We start from the raw sequence: 15,845 nt of genomic DNA on the forward strand, positions 1-15,845 counted from the left end.
ATCATGTAATGATATTCTTTATTATTTCAAAGCAGAGTTGTGGAAAAAACATGGCAGATTCAAATGAGTATCCTGATAGTATTGCCAGAATAAATGTATATTCTTAAAATACATTAATAAAACTCACATTCTTTGAGACATGGAAGTGTAATCCTCAAATTACATTTTACAAGACAAAATTAAGGTTATTTAATGGGTGAAAATAAATTTTTATAATAGAGAAATCCAGAATATGAGAAAAGGACTAGTCAAAGGTGTAAATTATGGTAGATATATGGTAGATATAACAATGAATATAAAAACGTAAGTAAATCATGAAAATAATGTTTGAGACATTGTTTCATAAACTGGAAGACTTGGAAATCTGATAAATCTGCCTTTTAATATTTAGTAGTTAATTTTTAAAATAAATTATTTCTGTGTCTTTTACTGCACTAGTTAGCTAAATCCATCTTAGGGAATGGAGCACTCTGCAGCTAATGCTAAAGTTATAATACAAATGTAAGTTAAGAAAAATTCTGGACATAAAATGTTAGCACTATTATTTTATCCCTGTTCTTTGCACCTTTTCAGAAGAGAATTTGAGTTTGGAGGTTAAGGTGTTGGAAAGATAGTTAAAGTTAAGATATACACATTTATTATGGTTGATAAGTATTATGATAAGTTACTAGTTACAGTGTGTAAAATTAGCAACACTAAATTAAATATAACATTTTGAATATATCACAATTTGGTAATAAATAGACTTCTATTTGGTTAGAAATGTGTATCAATATGCACTATGTAGATTCCTCCCTTTTTTCCATGGAGTTTCATACTTAAAGTGTGTGTGTGTGTGTGTGTGTGTGTGTTTTGGAATAGCAGACAATTTTAAAATATTTTTATTGTACTGTAAACCATTATGTTGGACATCTTTTTTTTAAAAAAAAACTTTAATGGTAATTAGGCATTGGGATTATTTTTATTATAGAAAATATTACACAGCAATAGAAACCCATGATTATTTTATCAATGATTTTTTTCCTCCCAGAGTACTATACTATGGAATCCCTATTTGAGGTTCACCCATAGTGTTCATCATAGTGGCCCTTTACAATCTTCAATCACTTAGACTCCTGGTGGCTGTATCACTTATATACCTATGGCAGCTTAGTTGTTTGCCTTTTGCCAAATGGCACAATATTAATCCTTATCTTTTAGAGTATAGTGAGGACTGAATGACATATGGCTAACCTTTGTATAAAGCACTTTAAAAAATGTGATTTCATTATTGTGTTCTATATGGTGATATCCATAGGGTTTTGTTCTCTGTAATATCCCTAAAAATGTGACTTGTCCAGAGTATTTGTTAAATGAATCAGTAAATGAATGATGTTCACAGATAACATTTTCATTCTATGCCTTGCTCCTATTCATTTTTGAGTTAACCATGAAAGCAATATCTTGTCTTAATTCTTTGATTTATTCTACAAATCTTTATTGGGTAATCACACAGGACTAGGACAGTGGCTAAGGTTTTTCAGCCAGCCAGTGATGTATTGACTTATTTTAAAAGCTCATGGACTGGAGATATAGCTTAGTCTATAGAGTACTTGCCTTGCATGTACAAGGCCCTGGGGTTCAATCCCCAGCACCACAAAAAACAAACTAAACCTCATTAAGTTCACAAATATATATTAAATACTAACTATGGGCTAGGTGATAGACAGTGTTACAGACTGGAAGCTAGGAAACAAGTTTAAACATGTTGCTAATATCAGTTGGATAAAATAATTGGAGATCTTAACATCCTTGGAGCATGAACCCTTATGTGTAACATTTTAAGTTAAGTTTATTCAGCCATTATTATCCATTTTGGAATTTGAATCTGTACAGAAGAGTAATTATGAAGTAGGGAGAGTAATTTTTTGAAAAGGTGTGTGTCTCCCAGAATATTCTGATGGAATATTTTCTTTCTGTCTAGGCAAATCTATACCTTCATAATAGCTGTCTTGGCAGAAGTCTAAAATGAAGAGCAGTGAAGCGGTGCTTTCTCTGTTACTCCTAATTACTACTTTAGTACACTCAGGCATCTAATGATTTAAGTGAAAAGTTATGAATTGAAATATCCAAAGCCTTTTAGTATCCAGACTTGTCTAGCTCAACATGCCTAAAAAGGAACTTACTCTTTCCATCTGTTTGGCCCCAGGTAAAAAATCTCAAGAGAGGATCTTTGATGGCTTAGCTATTCCACTTTAGGGAGTCTGGCCACAGCATTTTCCAGGAGGTACTTGTTGTTCCTCTGGAGAGTCTACCAGGTGGTCTGAGTTGGTATTTGTTTATGTGCCATTTTGAATAAGTAAATAAATAAAAGTCTGCATATATATATATATACACACACTCACATAAATATGTGTATGCACATGCATACATGTGAGGTCTCTCATATATATGTGCTTTGTGTATATGTATGTAATCAATGTTCCATTTTACACAGCATTTCTATTTTTAAGGCATTTTAAATTCATGTTATGAGTTGTTTCAATGAAAAACAAATTGTGCAAAATGCCCATTTAGTTACTTAGACTTGTATGATGCAGATATTTTTAAAAAATATGCAAAAGGACCATTAGTATCTGTTTCCTCTCAAGAACTTGTCTTAATAGATAGGTTTGTTTTCCAAACCATTTTTACACAATGCCTATGTTATTTACCTATGCATTTTTTTTAAAAGAGAGAGGGAGAGAGGAGGGGGGGGGAGAGAGAGAGAGAGAGAGAGAGAGAGAGAGAGAGAGAGAGAGAGAGAGAGAGAGAATTTTTTAATATTTTTCAATTTTCAGTGGACATAACTTCTTTATTTTATTTTTATGTGGTGCTGAGGATCGAACCCAGCACCTTGTGCATGCCAGGCAGCAGGCTACTTCTTGAGCCATATCCCCAGCCCCACCTATGCATTTTTCAATCAACTATTTTCCATGTTAAGTACTTAGCAACTTTCGGATAGTAGGGAATCACCTCTTAATTTTCCCCCATGCATTCCTTGTCAAATTTAAATTTTGATTTCAAATCTGTTAAAGACCATAGCAAGCATAAAAGGAATTACATATGAACATTACTGAGTACAGTTTAGTGTGAAATTGGAAAAATTTTAATTGTAGTTAGAACTGTCAGATTTTGTGATACTAATTTATAGAGTTTGTGATTTTTTTTCTGTAGTCTTATTGAAGAAATAGAGCCTCTTGGAAATTTTTGAAAAGTGTGATTAAATCTAGAGGAAAGTTTGCACAGAAATTGTGTATAGTTGAGAAATGCTAATAGGAAGCTGTGATATATTAATCAAATAGTTGCCATTATGTATCATTATGGCAAAATAGATTGTTACATATTTGTACAAATTTAAATATATAAAAGCCGTATTTCAGTATTGTATGTGAACTTCACTTTGGTCCTTTTTGAAAAAAATCAGAAGTTATACACAATGTAAAGGCCTTTTGGTAAATATAAAAATAAATTGGATGCTGAGTGATAGTAAATAATGCTAATTAAATCATGTATAAAATAAATTAATAATTAAATAGAAAATATTTTAGTTAAACTATTTACAAAGAAAATTAATTCTAAGTGTAACTTGTTTTAAAATATTTATTTCTCACTTTCACCTCAAAAGAGAAGCAAACAGCAAAAATTTTAGCAATTTTTGTAGGCAGATGATGGATACATATGTGAGCTTTATATTTTTCTATTTTTAAATTTGAATTTAAATTTTAAAGTAATGATATTTAATAGCATAGTTACCACTTTTCTAAGACCACAAATTGGTTTAGTATTTCCATTTTAATTTTTCTCTGTATAACCTATACCTATGCATACTTTCTGCATAGTTTTTTCTTTTATCTCAAAAACTGTAATAGAAAAATAAAATTCTAACACTAAATATCTACTAATTTTTTAAGTGCCAGTTATAATCTAAGTGATTATCTTGTATCAATATTTTTCTGGGGGGGTGTACCAGGGATTGAACTTGGGGGCACTTGATCACTGAGGCACATTTGCAGCCCTATTTTGTATTTTATTTAGAGACAGAGTCTCACAGTGTTGTTTAGCACCTTGCTTTTACTGAGGCTGGCTCTGAATTCATGATCCTCCTGAGTAAGCCTCCTGAGTTACTAGGATTACAGGCAGGTGCCACCTCGCCTGGCAACTCTTTTAATCTTTACAACTACCCAATTATATAGGTACTGGTATAATTCTATTTTAGAGAGGAATAGTCTCAGGTACAGAGAAATTGACAGGCTTGTCCTCATTCTCATCACTGATCAGGGTTGGGATTCTTTGTGGTCTAGCTCTTCTCTAAAGTCCTTTACTTTGAATATGTTGAAGTTTTGTATATGCAACAGTACATTTCAAAGTGGATTACAGCATACATAATTGTTTAAAATTATTAAAATTATTTTAAGGGAAATACAATATTTTCAGAAATGAAGTAAGGATTAATTTGAGGAGAGACGTTAATGCTAAGGTTATTTATTTTGGACATCTAGTGTGAGAGCAAAACAGCATATATTTTATACTTCACATAAGTCCTTTTTTTTGTCCTTCATCATATTAAGATTGTGTGTGTGCTCACATACTGTGTGCTTTAGTGACCCAACTAGAATACAGACTTTGAACTCTGACTCAATAAGCAATTGTAGGATATATAAAATTTTCAAAATTATTAATCAGGTATGTGAATAATCTCCCTATTACCTTTGGGTTCAGCAAGGCCAGGACAGTGGGTTCTGAAGAAATTAGCATGATTTATTAGTAGTTCCAAGTCATATCCTTTTCAATTTATCAGCATGACCTTGTTGAGACTCTTCAAAAGCTCACAGAGTTCACCTTGACACTGTCCTGCATTGGTTTAAACAGTTGTGTAGTTTTGTGCCTCTTTTTTTCTCTCTTCAGTTTATACTTGATAGAGAGCTTGTTGGTCTCTGGTTTCAACTTTTTCTTCAGTCACAGCCTGGCTGATCAGAATATTGTAGGATAATAAAGCAGAATAATTTGTACTTGGTTCTTTATTGTTGTCCCTAAAGGTGATAATATAAAGACTAGTTCCATTTCTTGAAAATAGGAGTGTGGAAACCTCTTTTTTCACACCAGTTCTTTAACTAGCTGATAACGTTCCACAAGATATTTAACTTAAAAGTTCAATGTTGTCATCTTAAAATTTGGCAAAATGAAATCTATTTGCCATGTAGAATTGTGGGTCAAGTAATATAAAATATTTTTATCAACTATAAACAGATCCCTCACACGTGTGCATTGCATTATTTATGGTTTAAATTTGTTAACATTTTTATAAATTTTAATACTCTTCTATAACAATTTCTTCATGGAGACATGCATTTTACTCTCAGAATATATGCATGTGTTTGTAGTTCATCTTTTATAATTTCTCATTCCTTAATAGTAATCCACAGTAATACACAATATATAATCCAATTATATAATGTGTATAAGCATATTATTGTATTATGTAGGAAAGCATTTTTTAAGTTATTTTTTTATGGTAAATATCAGAATATGGAAGACTGTACTTTGTCTTTCTAGGAGTGGCCATTCAAAAATTAAATTAAATAGTTCTAATCTGTTGAAGACATGCAAGTGACTTCTTTGTGTCCATAGTATTAGAACAAAATATGCCTTGGCAGTCAAAGTAAGTATTGACCCACTCTCTTTTAAAAACGTGTAGACAGTGTTTAATTGTGGGACATTTCACCTCTCAGCACAGCTATGCTAATCTTCCTAAGGAAATTGTGCATCTATCAGAGAATTTAAAAAATGGCAGTTTTTCAATAGATATTGGTTGAATGTTTTAATGATTATCTTTTAACTTCACAGAATAATTCCCAAGTTTAAAAGTGTAATCCTGAAGATTCTAATTATTATGTTAATTTCATTCCATTTATTAATTTATATTTGTTAATAATAATTTAGTATTTTAAATTACTTGACCTGCAAAAATGCATATGGGGAAGCTATTTGTATAGAAATTGGACATTAGGTGCTTAGATATAGAATACAGTGTTTATGACTAGTGGAAGAGATCAGACAAATTAGTCCATAAATTTGTGTTATCTGTAATAAATTCCTTTTTACTCATTCTCTTTCTTCCAAAAATGGAAGAACATAAAAATCTTTTACTACTATTTACTCAAAGTACTCATCAATTAATATTCTCATTGTCTAGGTAAGGTTTATAGATTTCAACATTAAAAAGCAATGCTTTTGGAAAAGAATACAGTTAAGCCCCAAAAGATATGTTACATGGAGTTGATTTATTCTTTTCTTCAATACACTTAAAGCCTGCTGTGTACTGTGTACTGGTATTGTTTCAGTAAAATTGAACACTGTTAATGCAGTGAAAATGATTTCACATATTAAGAAGAAAATCCAAGATTATTTTGCCTCAAATAGGAAAAAAAAATCAGTTATATAACTAATGGTCCGATACCACAGCTTTTTTCATTTCCATAATACTAATTGAAGTTTTTATTTCATTTTTGTAAGCATTTTGTAATACTGAAGTGAAGCTAACACAAGTCATTCCTTAGACTATTTGACAAGGTCTTTGCGTTAAATAGCTTCCTTAGTTTTTGTTTCTTAATTTTCTTTGCTTGGTTTCATTTTAAATTAAAAACAAACATTGAAGTTTTCCTTGTGGTTTCTTTTCATAAACAAAATGGCTTACAAATGCATTTTATCATTCATCATCAGCAGGAAAAAAGTTAAGGGTAAATAAAACAATAGCAACAACAAAAACAAAGAAAAACATGACTGAAAAGTTCTTTCCTTAAAGGTTCTAAGTTTCTTACTCTTTGACACAGCTTGTCAAAATATCAGGTACTTTTTCTTCCCTAATTTTTTTCTGGCTGTATCTCAACTTACTCATGGTGTTGGGCAACTTGCCACTGTAATTTACTGACAAAATATAGTGCTTTATATTTTTTTCAACAAAATGTTGGTCAGATTCTATGTGTAAAAATGACTGATCTAGTCAATTAAAGTAGCATTAATTTTAAATCCTGTCACATATTTCAGTTCATTATGCATTAGGGAATTTTGAGGTTTATTTTTTTTTATTGGTCTGCAAAGAGTAATGACCCATTGTCTTGCTTTTGTCAAATAAATTGCATTTTCTGATTTTACATCAAGGTTCTCCTAAACTAATTGCTTATTAATGATTAATACATTTTTACTTTATATAAATTACTAGTTAAAAAGGAATGAGAAATATTTTCCCCATAAGGGCTTTAAGTCTAATAATATTCTAATTAAATAGTAGATTTGTTTTAGTTATATTGAATGATTATCATACACATGTGGTTATTTTTCCATTGTCATTTTAATGCATGTCTAATAAGGAACACATATGGAAAGAAGAAAATAACAATTTTTATTCAGGTTTGCCAAACATTTCACATATTTATAATACATTATTTTCTCTACTACATAGGTATTTTAAACCACATTTATACTATTATATATATCTACCTTTGCATCTTGCTTTCTTACTACACATTTTATTTAAAGTATTTTTATGGACCTGGGGAGTGTAGGTCAGTGTTAGAGTGCTTTGTCTATCATCTATGAAGCCCTGGGTTAAATCTTGCAGTACTGTAGAGAGGGAAAAATATTTTCTAAAACCATTTTAAATTTCTTATATTGAGAGGAATTTTATTTAGTTACAAAGAGCCACAATTTGGGAGTTGCAATTTGGCATTAATAATGCGAACATTCGATCTCTTGATAAAAAGTCACATATACCTCTTTTGGAAACAAATGAAAGTTGTCTAAAACTAATTAATGCTTTGATCTGTTTGAGAAGAAAATGCAAATAAGACTAAGATAATTTTTAGTATATAAAAACTGGAGCATTTCTGTGAGAAAAAAAAAACATGCTAAATCAGCAGCCATTCACTTATATATGAAAGGTGATGGAAATTCCAAGGTGTAAAGAAATCATGAAGTCCGGTGGCTAAGGTATAGACTGAGCTAGAACAATTAATTTGGGGCTGTTTACCTTGCCTGTTCTTGTATGGAGTTATGAATGGTTATGAAGGTAAAAGGTAGGAATAGTCTTTTGTTTGTCATCTTTAAACCCATCCATTCCTATTAGACTTTAATCCTCACCATTATAACAAAATTTTTCATTTCAATGTTCAAGTTGTTAAATCTGGTATTTAATGCCCAGATCCTATTTCACTTGATCTCTCAGCAACATGTGATGCAGATAATCTTCTTGGAAAATGTTTTCAGGTGTCTTGCCACGCCATCCTATTTTCTTAGTTTTTCTTCTATATTTTGACATTTTTCTTAATTTGCACTGGTGTCCCATAATCCTTTTAATCTATAAATTTTGGAGATTCCCAAAGCTCAGTCTTTGATATTATTCTTTTTCCTTTCTATAATTCACCTCCTTGTTGACATTTATAATTTTACATTAATATGGTCTAAGTGCTTGTTATATACCAATTTTTATCCATATCCTGAACATTCATGTATGTAACTACTTTCTCAAACATTTCCATCAGAATTTTTAACATATAACCCCGACTAACATGTCCCAAATTAAACTTTACCTCTCCACGCCCCTAGAATAACGTTTTCTAAAGCTTTTACAGTTTCAGAAATGGCAAATGCTTTCTTTCATTTGCAGAGGTCAAAAACATTGACTTCTTTTTCTCTTACCCCACATAGGTAATTCAGGAGGAAATCCTATTGGTTGTACCTTATATGCAGTTGGGAAATCCAACTGCTTCTCCCTGCTTATGGTACAAGCATCTTGCACCAAGCCATCATCATCAGTCCTCCAGATTATTGTAAATTCTTTGTGACTAGTTCATCTGGCCCCTCTATGATCTCTTCTCAATAAAGCAGCTTGAAGGATCATTTAAAAATATAAGTCATGTCATGTCACTCTGCTCAGTCTTCCAGTGGCTTTCTACTCAAGTAATAAAAGTTAAAACATGAATAATGGCTTACACACTTCTGCATAATTAGGATTTAGCCCCTTGTTAGCTGTTTGATCCCTCCTGCAATACTTTGCTCCCTGTCTCTGCTGCAGTCCATTAGCCTCCTTGCTGCTTGCTGTTCAAGCAGCCTTTTCAGCTCTTGCCTTAGGGTCTTTGCACTTGATCCCTCTGCCCTGGAACACTCTTTCTGTAGATACCTCCTAGCTTGTTTCCCCTTCCTTCAGGTTTTTACTCAAATATTACTTTCTTAGTGCAGGATTCTTTGGTCATATTATTCAAAACTGTAAAGTCCCTCTGGCCTTATATCACTGTGCACTAGGAAACAAACTTAATGCATTTTACTTATTTATCATGTTTCTACTATCTGTCTACACTCTACAAAATTATGGGTGCTTGTTTTGTTCATTGCTTTACCCCCAGTACCTAGGAAAAAAATGCCAAGCACATAAAAGAAGCTCAATACATTTGTTGAATTAATTAATTAAATATTCATTGAATGAATGAATTTTAAATCACTCAGTACATATTCAGTTCATTGTAAGCACCATTATTATTGTGTTGCTGTTTTCAGTATTATGTATAGTTCTCACTAGTCTTTATTTGTAGTATTGGATTTTCAGCAGATGAAATATCTCAATGGCTTTTCTATGGTAGAAAATGTTTCCTAAATCACCTACTTTCACCACCCTGTCAGTGGAGAGAGGCATGGCAGTAAGATTATTTTTTTCTCTCAACAACATATGCAAGAAGTAGGACATAACAGAGATAACTGAGAGTGAACTCATAAGAATGTAGTCTATGTTTGACATAAACATGGGAGCTAGATAATTTCATGTTGTGTTTATAATTTCAAACCAATGTGAAAGGAACAGCTTGTTATAGATAGGAATCTAAAAGTGATCAAAATCATTGCTGAATATGATATATAAAAAATGTCTATAGAAATGGAGATTATTTGGCTTTAAGAAGAGAAAAGGCAAAATGACAAGATAAATGGCTTTAAGCATTTGATAGAGAGTGTTGGCTAAATAGTTTTTATAGCTACTAAAAATATTTCCAGAAAGATTATGTTATTGTCAGTTTGTCCCAAACTGAAAATTTCTTACAAGTTAGATTTGCCACAACTAAGGATAAGTTAGTAATAAAATCTTTATTTTTATCTCTCATGGTAGTGTTATTTTATTTTAGTTTAATTGTACACAATGCCTTTATTTTTATTTATTTATTTTTATGTGGTGCTAAGGTTAGAACCCAGGGCCTTGCATGTGCCAGGCAAACGCTCTACCACTCTACCACTGAGCCACAAACTCAGCCCCTCTCATGGTAGGGTTTTAAAGAAGACTTCTTTCAGAACTTCTAGGAAGGATTTGGGTCTTAGATGTATAAACATAGCTGCAGGATGCAACAGATTTAGTGAACTTTTCCATAATAATTGGTAAGGGCTAACATGCTTCAGATATTTATTGATCATTTATTTGTCCTATACTAAATACAAGAGATACAAGATCTTTTTAAAAATATTTATTTAGTTGTAGACGGACACAACATCTTTATTAATTCATTTTTATGTGATGCTGAGGATCAAACCCAGTACCTCACATGTGCAAGGCAGGTGCTCTACCACTGAGCTACAGCCCCAGCCAGAGAAACAAGAGTTTTGAGAACAGAGTGTACTATCAAGTTGCTCTCCACAAAAGGCTGACAGTTTCCTATAAATGGCAATAATAGCAACTAAAATTTTATGTATCAGATACTTTAAGTAAGCATATGTCTATATTATTTCATTTAGTTTTCAAAATAATACTGAGAAGTGGACACTTTATTTGTTTATTTATTTATTTATTTATTTCTGGGGATTGAACCAGGGGATCTTAACCACTGAGCCACATCCCCAGTCGTTTTTATTTTTTATTTTCAAATAGGACCTTGCTAAATTGCTGAGGCTGGCTTTGAACTTGTGACCCTTCTGCTTCAGCCTTGTGAGTCTCTGGGATTACAGGTATGAGCCATCATGTCCTGTAGGTAGACACTTTTTATATTCACAATGCTAGTAAAGATATTGAGTCTAGGAGGTAATGAATCCACCAAAGGATTTGAATCTAGTAGATGAGGAGACCTGTTTGGGAGTATTGCTGGCTCACTCCAAATCCTATCTTCCTAACCTCTGTACACAGTTCTTTGATGGCCCATCTTGGTGGCACACACCTACAATCCCAGTGACTCCAAAGACTGGGGCAGGATGATTGCAGAATGGAGGTCAGCCTGTGCAATTTAGTGGGACCTTGCCTCAAAATTGGAAATGAAAAGTACCAGGGTTGGGCTCCATAGTTTAATCCTCCATACCAGAAAACAAACCAAAACAAACAAAAAACCCCCAAACCCAAAACAAAACACTTTGTGATATGCATGCCAAGAGGAGCACAGCTGTGTGTATTTGAATCTTTGACCAGCCCCAAGGCTCCCAAAATATTCATCATCTTCATTTCTCAAGTGGGTGTAATAATAATGATTCTGTCACATGTGTGGTGATTCATGCGTAGCATCAATGCCTAACATGTAGCTGATATTTATTAAATGTAAACTATCAGAGAGGAATAGCAATATTTTATGAGATGAGAGGGAAGCTTCATTTTAAGATTACATGATTACAAAAAGCCTCATTAAAATATCTTCTTTGAATTAAAACTTACAGCACAAGTAATATTGGTCAACTAATGTCAAAAGTAAAAGGAAGTAGTTAAAAACATAGGCTTTGGGGTAGATGGTCTTGATTTCTACTCCAGGACCTATCCATTATTAATTAACTTTTAGGCCTACATTGCTGCATCTTAAATCAGGAAGGATATGAATCCTCATAATGGTCTGAAAAATATGTGAGTCACTGGATCAGAAAGACTTGGAGTAGTTTTTAGCACACAATAAAGTTTGCATTTTTATTATGGATTGACCTGTATTTTTTTAATTGGTGTGTATTTCAGAGCAATTACTTTGGGAACAATAATTTGAAGTAGTAGAGAGTAAACATGAGATACTGAAGATAGCAATATACTTTTGCCAATTAAAATAGAGAAAAGTATTTAAAATGCTAAGAATACCACAGAGCTTAGTGTTTTTTTAATAAGCATAAGTTATGATATACATGTTCAATCATAAAACTGAAGAAGAATGTCTAGACACAAAGGCGTTAGGAAATTAACTGTGAGCTACAGGATAAAGTCTCTCTGAGGATGAATTTTTTCTGATACAAGCATATATTTGAAAATTATATTTGTAAGAAAATTATTACTCTTCATCATTTGGCTCATATATCTCCACCTTTGTGCTTACTGCATCTTTTCCCAAGCTTTGTTCAGCAATTTACCAATGAAAAGCTTCCCTCTTTGTATTTAACTCTGAGAATAGTATACTGACATCAATGTCACATGTCTGCCCTTACCTACCTGATGTCTGGGTTTAAATTCTGCATTATTGACACAAGTGTCAAGCTTGAAGAATTTGAAATATTTCTTTCGGTAGTATATACTGAGTGACTTGTGATACTAATTTGGCAGCTTCTGTAGGCAATTTATTGGTCCGTGTAGCATTTGTCTCATCATTAGTTCTAGGGAAGGTAATTGAAATATCAGCATGTAAGCTCAGTCGTGCTTTGAGAGATGTACCTTCCTCCACCTATGAGTAGAATAACTTGGTTTTCACTTTAATTTTTTAATTTTTTAAATTTTTTTAAATGGGTTAGAACCCATTGATTTAAAATTCAGTAATATTTGGCTTTTTAATGTTTGAAAACTTTTCCTCTATGTCTTCTCTTTCATATTTTTTATCTGGAAGTGATGCTCACTTGACTTTTTTGAAATGACTAGAATTGTAAATATGTAAGTTATGATGCCCAAGATAGCTTAAGCACATCATTTATATCTGTCTTTTTTGGAATATTATAGTTACACATTGACCTGTGGCTCTGCTATTTAGTAATTTTTACATGTTTAGAAAGTCTCAACTTCCTTCTACTATGGATTCAACATATTTAAATAGGGATAATGTTACTCACTGTGTAAGATTGTATTTTTAAAAAACAATGCATATAAAAATCAGTTGTGGCATTTAGCACCTTACTAGCTAAGAGTATTTTGTGTCTATCATGTGATAGGGGTAGTCCTGGATGTTTTACACATTTTACCTCTCTTAATCTCCTTAATAACCTTTAAAATACTTCCTAGTCCCAATTTTACAAATGAGTAAACCGAGGCCTAAAGATTTTTTAAAAATTATTATCAGGATGCTGTATAAGACTTAAAATTTGAAATGAAGCATCTTGACTCCGGAGTGCACACTTTAAGTGTTGTTTACTATTATTACATATTCGTTGACGTGTTATATGTATAATCTATGATAAATAATTAGAGAGTGTGATCAACACAATAAATCATATATCCTGTCCTCTGGGTTTGTTGTCTAGTAGATGATATATGAAACATGAAATATTAATGTACAAATCATGTCATGATTTATAAAAATTATGGGCATTATAATAGGATTTTGACTTGTCTTGCTTAAAAATACACAGTACTTCATTACTGCTTTTGGTTCTTCTTTGGTTTTAAACACAGCATTTATCGTATGCTTTTTGAAATTTTTTTATATAACTGTTTCATCCACTGGGCATTAAACTTCTTAGAACACAAAGTTCTGGTGTTATATATGTTTGTATAACATAAGCAAAAATTGTATTTGTGTATGCAGTTTTATAGCATTATATATATATATATATATATATATATATATATATATATATATATATATATATATACTATTGTAGAGTGAATGGCTTGATAAGTAAAAGAAGCCATTAACACAAGTGAGGAATCAGAAGTACATTCACAATGTAGATCACTGTTTATGTACAAATAAGCTGGGTTCAGGGAGGAGGATAGAGCTTTTGAAAGACAATACTATCACCCCAGTTTAGTATTATAGCAATGGTTATTACTAAGTGGCTTTTCTTGGTACTTTTTCTTCAATAGTAGCAACATCTTAATGTTATCATTCTCTTGAGTGGCTGTGTTGTCTATGGTATTGTCACAGGTGTAATACAGAATAATCTTGCACTCATGTTCCCATGTGATATTTGTCATACTTATTGAATTTTTAGAGGGAAAATTATACACTTAGGATACTTCTTAAATGACAGAAAAAAATTATCTGTCAAAGGGAAAGAAAGATGAGATGGGTATTATAAGCTGCTCTCACTATACCCATGACATAAAGCAATGTTTATGACATTATGATTGTCATGCAGATGTATATGGCCTACACATCCTCCTAGTCAGAGTTGATTCTCTAAATTACAAAGGAGAAAATTGTGAAATTTTCAAATTTTCATGACTTGAAATGACAGTGGTTAAAACAGTTTCAATATGGTGAATCACTCAGCAATTTAACTGTTCTAAACTGTACATCTTGTTGATTTTTGCTCAACTGAGACTGCTGAAGGGATCGATACTTTACGAAATGGGAAAAGTTTAGAAGACACCTCACAAACACAGGTAACATGATGTTCAAGATCATTTGGTGCAACGTGTTTCAGAGAGAATGTCATCATCCATGTATTGGAGGCAAGGAAAATGTGTTCTCTATGCTGCATTTACTTTACTCTTCAAGTGGTCCAGGCATAGTTTGCATGGTGCTTCTGGATATCAGTAAGCCTCTGCTTTGGATCTGCTGAGGCTTTGGGGGGATGCACCATTGTGGCAATCTAAAGTTGTTGGTGCTTCAGAATTAAAAGCAATTCCTAGGACTCCTGAAACTCTGAAGGAGAATATTTTCCAGTCTTAAATGTATAGCAGTGTAGAACACCACTAATATCCTTAAAGACTGCAAATCTTAACAAAAAAAAAATGAATTTTCCTTATCTTATCTCAAATAGCAGAAAAAATATGAGCATTTGTTTGTAATGTTAAAATCTTGTACAATGGGGCTGGGGCTGTGGCTCAGCTGTAGAGTGCTCACCTAGCATGTGCGAGGCCCTGGGTTCCATCCTCAGCACCACATAAAAATAAATAAATAAAGTAAAGGTATTGTGTCCAACTAAAACTTAAGAAAAAAAACCCACAAAACTTGTACAATATCTATAATATTTTTAACAGAATAATAAATAAATTGATAAGAATAATAATGAAAAGAGGAAAGATGATAGAGTTGAGAAAAATTATAATCTTAATTCTGTTGTAAAACTCATTCACTATTTTCAATAAATTGATTACCTATTAAATAACTGATCTGAACTAAGAATTTATATTTTATCCAAAATTCAGCTTAGCAAACATAGATGTTTAGGTATTTGATGATATGCTTCCCTGAAAAAAGTTTAGTAGCAATCATTAAAATAGTCAAAGACTTTTTTTTTTTTTTAAGAGATTATGGTACTCAGTTGCCATATTTTAAAAGAACTTTTTTTTAACAATATGTATGTGGTCAATAGAAATGCTGAAGTGGTTCTAGATTTCTTTATAGACATGATTTAGTGAGATGTTTAAGTGGTACTCCTTTGGTTAACTTCGCCCTCAGCCACATGAACATCAGTGTCTATTGATACATTATAAAGACACAAGTGGAATGCAGCCTGGCACGCTGGTGCCTGTGCGGAGGTTTAATAGTGCATCTGTATCATTTTTTTCCCAGTGGGAAATAACAGGATGTTGCCTTGTAATTTTTTACTACTATGTAATAAAATACATCCATAATAAAAAACATCTAAGCAAATAAAGCTGGTTTGGACTGAATCCTTTTTGCCTTCATCACTTAGTATATGGCTCAGGGTTTTAAATTTGTGTATCCTAAAGGCTTAGG

General features: G+C 32.2%; 1 protein-coding gene across 28 annotated transcripts in view; it reads left to right on the forward strand.

The window, feature by feature from the left end:
• The window catches only part of Adgrl3 (adhesion G protein-coupled receptor L3), a 773,708-nt gene that overhangs the window by 139,700 nt on the left and 618,163 nt on the right, over positions 1–15,845 (forward strand). The window contains exon 2 of one of the 28 annotated variants that reach the window (XM_078021327.1): positions 10,922–10,998. The exons of the other annotated variants lie outside the window; for them this stretch is intronic. The gene's annotated coding sequence lies outside the window, so the exon portion shown is untranslated. The remainder of the gene's footprint in view (positions 1–10,921; positions 10,999–15,845) is intronic. 28 annotated transcript variants of the gene reach the window in all.

This window comes from Ictidomys tridecemlineatus, chromosome 9, assembly GCF_052094955.1.
Source record: "Ictidomys tridecemlineatus isolate mIctTri1 chromosome 9, mIctTri1.hap1, whole genome shotgun sequence".
NCBI lineage: Eukaryota > Metazoa > Chordata > Mammalia > Rodentia > Sciuridae > Ictidomys > Ictidomys tridecemlineatus.